The sequence below is a fragment of the Balaenoptera ricei genome, chromosome 18, assembly GCF_028023285.1.
Source record: "Balaenoptera ricei isolate mBalRic1 chromosome 18, mBalRic1.hap2, whole genome shotgun sequence".
NCBI classification, from domain to species: Eukaryota; Metazoa; Chordata; class Mammalia; order Artiodactyla; family Balaenopteridae; genus Balaenoptera; species Balaenoptera ricei.
The window spans coordinates 67,386,859-67,395,416 of NC_082656.1; positions in this window are offsets into that span (position 1 = coordinate 67,386,859).

Genomic DNA, 8,558 nt, shown 5'->3' on the forward strand with positions numbered 1-8,558 from the left:
TTCAAATAAAATGTTTAATATGTAAAATACCTCAACATCTATAAGAATTTATAGTTAATTATTCATCAATTGCATGAGTTAGATATACCACAGAATTGTTGCATCATACATATGATGTTTTTCCAATTTTGTGCATATTTTCTATAATTTTGGAAGGTTTTTTAATAGAGATAAAAATTTAATTTTAAAAATTGGTTCATTTACTTTTCTCTCAGAAAGCAGCTTATTTGTATGTTGAATACAAAAGAACACTATGGAACTGCTCAATTACAAGAACATCAAAATAAAAATTCAAAAAATTTTCTAATCGCTTTGGTAAGATAATCTCTACCTGTAATAAAAAGTAAAGTTTAAGAGAAATAACAAGTATATAGAAATACAATTTTATCAGAAATTTAGAATTGTGGGTCTCTGTATGTTTCTGAGAAATAAAAAATAATCAGTGCAAAGTATTTGTTAGCAAAGTGACTTTAGAAGGTTAAAAATCAAAATGTAAATTCAAATGAATTCAGGACATAAGGTAGAAAGCAAATTTGTAATTTCAACTATTATTTTTCAGACTTTAAAAAATATAACTAATTAAAATTAATTGACTAAGTGAAGTCAGACCTTAAGAGTGAGAAAATTTGTATTTCACTTAGAGAATTATGTTTATGTAGTATTATAATTTTTATGATAAAAAAGATATCACCTTTTCAGATTCTCCATAATGAAATTTGTTGGTGGGAGAGTAGTGGAAATGTTTTCAGGTATTTAACATTTCAATTGGTCATTTTTGTATAAATTCTGTTTAACAAAATTGACAAATACTAACTCCTACTACTTAGAGTCAACTGATGAATAAAATGTAATAGGTGTTATAAAATTTTAGTCATCCTCTTATCATCTTACATGCTTTTCTTCACCAAATTCCTTAGCAGGCCTTATAGTTTTTTTGTCATAATAAAAACTATATATTTTTAGTACCTACTACCTACTATAAAAGAGATATTTTGTTAGGCTCTGTGAATATATAGTTTTTCCCTTTAAGACGCTTCTAGTTTAGTGGAGAGGAAGAGTGAAATTTTTCTGTAATGCATAAGTATGAACAAAGTGCAGAGGGAGCTGGTAATGCACAGTTTTTAAAAATTTGAAACCATTACTCTATTCAAATATAAAATGAACAGATGTCAAAGATTTTATTTAGTCCATTAATTAATGAGTGCCCGTAAGATGTTAAAGCAGGTGGAAAGGAAAATTTGAACAACAGATGTAGATGTAGATGTTGATGTAGGTAAATACGCAGACACATTCAAGAATGTTGGAATGACGGTTTACAGAAGCAAAACTAGAGAAATAAAACACAGTGTTTGGAATATATCTTTCTATTGGGCAGACATCAATTGTATCTTTACTGGGAAAACTCATTTACATTTCACTGGACAAGAATAATTTGTATTACTATCAGTTTTTAACTACTTAAAGAGTTGTAAAATAGCCTTGTCAAAGGTACTCAGAGGCACAGGCCTGAATCCATAAGCCCAGAATGTCAGCTAGACAACCAACCAAAGAGACCTCTTTTAATTTAAGAGACATTGCAGTCTAATTTATTAAATCCATCCAGAAATTGGGAAACATTACATAGTCACGTAGAGAGGTCAAGGCCTTTCTCAATTAGAGGCGTACAGACACATGGATACTAGACACATAGAAAGCATATAGCTTCAGTTTTATAATTTTGGGCAAAGGTCCAAAGTAAACACAGAAACACAAAAACTCATTAACTGATTCAGATATTTAAGAGTTGTTCTCATTATCAGTCGACAGAAATTTCTTAATTGATTTAAGCACAAAAATAGACAAAAAATAAACACAAACAGAAAAGACTTTCACACCAGATTCCCTGTCTTTTCTCATTCATCGGAGAATATATTTCCATCATCCATCTGACAGAGATTATCAGAAAGTCACACCATAACATCAATTTTCTAATCACTGTTGTCACCAATATGGAATAAATTATTGTACTGTATACACAGGCATGCCTGCCCACCCCTGACACACACGATTGGTAGAGAGGGGCAACATAATGAAACAGAGTGTCAGCAAAGTTTAAATTTTATTGCCACTTGTGATGTCTGCAGGGAGCCAAGAAAATATGTACTGGAACTAAACAGTCCATTAGGCACACTTCTCCTACAGCCTGGCTTTTTCAGGTGAATCTGTTGCATATGTCTGTGGGCCCTTCAAAACTGTTCAAATATAGTTTTTAAAAAATGTACATCTGTGACTCTCATACAGATATAAAGTGTTTTATTTAGTTTATTAGTGACAGAACCAGGACGATTTTAAAACTGGTTTAAAGGAGAATCCAAATGTATCTGTCTATCTCATCAACAATGCTGAAATGAATACCCTAATAGGCAAAAATGGTTTAATACCCTGTAGGACAATATAATGTCATGTTTGAAATCATCTCTTCTACAAGGCAGAAATCAATTGTGTCTTTACTGAACAAAGTTTATTTGTATTTCTATGGACAGTAATCATTTGCATTACTATAAATGTTCTACAGTTTACAGAGGTATAAAATAATCTAGTTAAAGACTCTCAAAGTCACCCTACTATGATATATCTCCAAAGGGCCAGCTAGAAAATGTCAACATTACACTGAAAGTCTACCCAGAAATCTTTTGTTGCTCATTTTCAAGTCTTTCACAGTTTTTCCTAACAGAGACCAAAAGAGAAGGCAAAATATTGACTCATGGAAAAAAAGGTAACAAAGACAGATGATGAGAATACGTTAAGACACTAAGGAGAAGATGGCAGAAGATAAAGCTGCATAACACATAGTGTCACGAAAGGGTGCCAGGCATACAGGGAATATTGAAAGTCCAGTAAAGTTGCAATCGGAGGTTTCAATAAAGAAAAAGAACACTGGAGAGGTTCACTGAAGCAAGATTTTGAAGCAACATTGATACCACTCCTTTAAAGTAGTAAATAATGCTGTAGTTGTTGGGTATTTTTCCCCTCAAAGATGATTCTGTTGGTGCTATGGAGAGCGATGTGACGTTAAGAGCCATTGGAATCCAGGGGATTATGTATGGGCGGAAAATGGTGAAGTTCTGGAATGAGGCAGTATTGGTGGAGATGGAGAAGAAATGTCAACACAAGAGTAATTCCAGAAATAGGATCTGAGAATCTTTAGAATGAAGGGAGTAAGTCACTTTTACCCTTGATGATTTGCCTGCTTAAGCCCAGAGTTGAGATAGCGTTTTTTCATCTTGGATTATTGCCTTAGCCTGTAGTAAATATACTAGCACATTTGAATTTAGTAAGGCAAATCTGGGTACCAATATAGGCACCAGATGACTTGTATCTGATTTAAATGCCTGCGTGAGAAGCTGCCATTAGATAACTTCCAAAGGGGCCTCGCTCTAGCCTGGGGGTAGTTTAGATACAATTAACTAGTTATACAGCAAATTTTTAAACTCAGAATATATGTATCCAAATTTTCAAAGTAGCACAATACAAATTAATAGATTCCAGAATTGAATCAATACAGTCATATTTCATAATAAAAAAGAAAAATATGATAATCTTTCATGAATAGATAGCAAGATTATGAATTCAGTACCATTTTTCTTCTTTTTTAAAAAAATTTTTTATTTATTATTTATTTATTATTTTTATTTTTGGCTGTGTTGGGTCTTCGTTTCTGTGTGACGGCTTTCTCCAGTTGCGGCGAGTGGGGGCCACTCTTCATCGCGGTGCGCGGGCCTCTCACTATCGCGGCCTCTCTTGTTGCGGAGCAGAGGCTCCAGACGCTCAGGCTCAGTAGTTGTGGCTCACGGGCCCAGTTGCTCCGCGGCATGTGGGATCTTCCCAGACCAGGGCTCGAACCCGTGTCCCCTGCATTGGCAGGCAGATTCTCAGCCACTGCGCCACCAGGGAAGCCCTTCTTCTTTTTTTTTAATCTTCTTTGTTTTAGAGATTTGGGCTTTTTTTTTTTTTTTTTTCCTTATGGAAGCTTGAGATGGATATTAGACACCTCACAATTTATGTTGGTTACTTCTGTAACAATAGCTTGATAGTATAATATACTCCCATCTATTTTGTTAATTTGCCATAAATATGTAAGCTTATATATCAATCTTTAAAAAATAATAGGCAACTATCACAATTGTATGTCTTTTTTTCAGCAGGTAGAGAATTATGTTCTGACACAAATGACATTTTTCTGCCTCCCCCAGAATATTTTTAACTGAGAACTCATGGGGGAGATTGTAGTAATAAAAACACAACCTAGCAATGAATTTATTATAGTAGATTTTTTATTATAAAGATGTTAGGTCAGGAGAAATGGTTTATGATTCTGCTGATTCTTAAAATATGAACAGTTTTCTCCTCCCTGATTTTAGCGAAGTCTGATAAAAAAAGACAAGGAGAACATGCTGAAAATGTAGAGCTATTGCTATTCTTTATTTCTTAGATCTTCAATCAGGAATTTAGGATGTGACTTTGAAATATAGAGCACATTTATTAAAATAATTTTTATCATTGAAATCTCCCATCGCACAGATTCTCTTTTCTACTCTTCGTGATAAGAAAATGAATTTTGATTTTGGCAACTGGCAGAGAGATGTGTTAATCGGTTTGTTCTGTCTTAATAGATAAACTGACTTTGCGTTAGAAGAGAAAATTTGTGGGATTTATTTAACTAGTAATCTAGATCACAGAGGGCAAATATGTAGTATGAATTCCACCACTCACCTAACCCTTTCCATGACACACATTACTAATCTAGCAATGCACCTTTGTCTCTAAGGCTGGCAATGACCTCAGAGTCCTCAAATCACTTTGAGTTAGCACGTGATAGAACAGCTATTTGCCAGCCTTGATTTGATGGTCTAGCAGGAATCAAATAATTTAACTAAGAACATTTTATTTCAGATACTATTAATTCTTACTATAATATATTGTAGTTCACTATTTCACTGATGTTGCTAAACCACTGGGAAAAACAAATAGTAGCCAAAACAACTGTAATAAAAAATAAAAGTTAATATATAATGACTATAATAACAGCATTCAATCACACAGGTTCCTTGTTACTGGTACTTCCTATAATTTACTGAAGATATGGATACTTTCTTTTCCAAATATTTCTAATGGAGATATTAATAGATTGATACAGTTATACAGTGTCTAGTTTTTGTGTAATTATTGAATACTTCAAAATGCAGAATTCCCAGGCCTACAAGATGTATTTACCATAAAACTATATAAGAACAAGAAATCAAAACACTTTACACATTATATATATATAAAAGTTGTGTTAGTTGTTTATGTTTCTCAACATATAAATTGACCACAGCAGAGGCCAAACTTCTGGATCCTTAGACTTCTACAAGGATTCTGAACATGAAAATAGTCAAAAGATAAAAGAGGCAAAAGATAAAAGAGGCAAAAGATAAAAGGTTTTCTAGAACGAAGATGCCATTGTTGACATCGAAAATATGAATTGTGATTCTTGTGACACGGGGTGGTGGTAAGAGCAATTCCAATTTTGATTTATATTTACTGCATAGGGTGTTTATTTAGATGAAAGAATATATACAGTGGCAGGATAATTTCAGTTACTCAATAAATGTTATCTGTCATTCCTCCCTCTTTCTGTGAAAACTAGACCATAAGCTTTCAGAAAGAAAGAAGCGTACCTTCATTTATGTTTAAATCTTCATACTTAGGGTAGTGCTAGTCTTGATACAAGTCTTTGGGGAGGAATGAACTGTTGATTAGTTTACTTAGTGGAGGATAAGGAAGGACATCCTGATTGGTAGCAATGTCTTTGTGTCTGCCTGTTGCTAATGGTAGAGTAGGGATGGGGTTTTTAATTGGTTTGAAGAGAGGATCACCACCTCTTTTCTATACAAGGCATCTGGAAGTCTGGGGACATTGTGCATATCCTTACCATTTGTCAACAAACTTACTGTATTCCTTGAATATGAATTCTAATAGTGCACAATTCATTTGCAAAATTGAGACTCTCCTTCTGACCCGTAACACTCTTCTGAAAATCTAAAATAAGTTATTATTCTGATTTACATTTCATTTTCTTGAAAGGTTATGATAATATCATTGCTTTTGAATCAGAATTAATATCATACTTTAAAGTATAGGAAACTGTTGATTTTAGATTCTTTTGCAAGGCAATAGTCAAGAGATGAATGTTTCTTCTGTCATTTGTGGCCAGTTAAAATATTAAGCTCCATTTTGGAGATATTAAAAATTTCTCCAAAACATATTGGAAAATATTCAAAATGTTCAAAATTACCTTAGTCTTGGTAGAGTTTGGGGGTACATGAAGCAGATGGTGAGTGTTAAGGAGGTCAAGCTAAACTTATTAAACTGCTCATTTTATGTATTCTCAGGTGTATTAGTTTCTCAAGTCCTAACTGAGTGCCAATTTTAGGTAAGACCTTTTCCTATGGGCTAGAATAATCAAATTTAATAAACTAAACCAAAAGCTCTGGGTTTTCTGAGCCACTAGTCATTCAATTAATGTGTACCAAAGTCACCATTGTAATTGTAGCCAGCTCCCTGCTTTGATTGTCAATTGTCAATCCATGACATAAATCATAATGTGGCACATATTTATATCAAAATATATTATACAAATTAATTGGATTGAAGTGGTATTCCTTCAAGAAATAATAGTAAAACCTAAATTTTTAAGTATTCATGAGATTAAAATAAATGAAGGCATTGGTCTCTGTACTTGTTTGTTCTTCTTGAGGCCTTCTACTATACTGCCTTTACTTCTTATTCAATGATCTAAGAAAGAACATTTAAGCTCTAAAGAACCTCAGCTCAACAGGACACCAGACTGGAGGCTGCTGAGGGCAGAGACACAGCCTGTCTTTTCATGATTTCACAACACGTTTCTAGCACAATATGTGATGTACATCGTCAATAACTGTTTTGTTTTAGTTTTTTTTTTTTTTTTTTTGGATGAATGGCTGAATGGATAGTCTATTTAGAGGAATCAAAGTAGTAAGAAATTGTGGAGTTGAAGTGATAGACCGAAGAAGACCGCCATGACATTCCCCGGACCTGAGGCAGGTGGATAAATGTCAGTCAGAGACAGTATAGCCCATAAACATGGGCAAGCAGAGCCCCTCCCTGCTCACTTTCCCAAACTGCAGGATGACCTGCAGTCATCCCCTGGGATCCCCATTTCCCCTGGGATGACCGGGGCTGGCATATCCCTCTGGGTAGGGCACCCCAAGCCTGGATCTGGAACACATTGGCCCTACCTCCTTTCTCCTATCTGGGGTGCTCTCCCAACTCACACCCACCCTCTCTTGTTTGTGCACGTGTGCACATATGCACGTAGGCACACATGCAGGCACAGACATGGAGCTGACCATGTGCTTCAAGTTGCTGAAGGACTTGTACCTGTAGGATCATTCTGGGGTCATGACTGGGCTGGTTATGTTTTACTGGAGATTCGTTCCCATTTGTTCCCTTCTAAGAGCGTTGGGAGCCTCAGTGTATGGGTGCAGTTTGTGCTTCACTACAACTCAAGGGCCTGAGAACAGCTGTCCTGGCAGAAGCCAGGTGGGGCATGCTGGGGGCAGAGGTTGTCCTGGCGGGGGGGTGGGGTGCAAGCCTGGAACTGAGACACAGGAGCGGATAAACCCATCCGCAACTCAGACAGAGGCCCGGGGGTGAGGGCCTATCTTGCTCTGGCCTGAAGGCAGAAGTGGCAGCTATTCTGTATCTTCCATGATTCAGTCTCAAACCACTACATACCTCAACTTATTCTACCCACCCTCCTTCTTTCAACTTTCTGGGGTCCCTTTTCTGGGATCATCAGGGGTCACAACCTCAGAAGGAGAAAGGGCGGCAGGAAAAGTCAGCATGTGAAGTAGACAGGTAGGGACAGGAAGGGGAGAGGAATGGTGGCCGAACTTGAGTGCAGAACTTGACGAAGAGAGGCTGCCTTCCCACAGCTCCAGCCAAATGGGGGTCCCATTCTGCCAGATCTTTGGAATTTTCATGAAAAGCACACATTTTAAATTTCTTTTGTATTTCCCAATATTAAGCACTGGCACTGTTTCAAATTATTTCAAGGCCAACGAAACACATGTGTGTGCCATCTCTGTCCCCAGGACTGCCATTTCATATTTTAGAACTTTGAATATTCAAAAGGCTGAATTTAATTCCTCTGTATCTCCTGAAAGCAGGTTCCCTAAGTACCTTCTAGAGCCTTGGGTACTCCCACTCCCCCGGAAGCTGGAGGTGGGGATGGCAAGAAGCTACCATTAGTGACTCAGAGCAATTTATATTCCTTGCGTGATCAAATTATTGTGCACCTCTCCCTAGAGCAGGAAACTACAAGATGAACTCTATTTTAATCTCTGGTAGAGAAGTTTGCCATATATTTTTCCTACCTAGCTCTACTTTTCTCAGCAGAATGTCTTTAAGGTCCCTGATAGGCTTGACTTTGAGCTGCTTAAAGCCTGGGACCTGGCTTTGTTAGTGGTTGTAGCACAATGCACTCAGTCATTGCC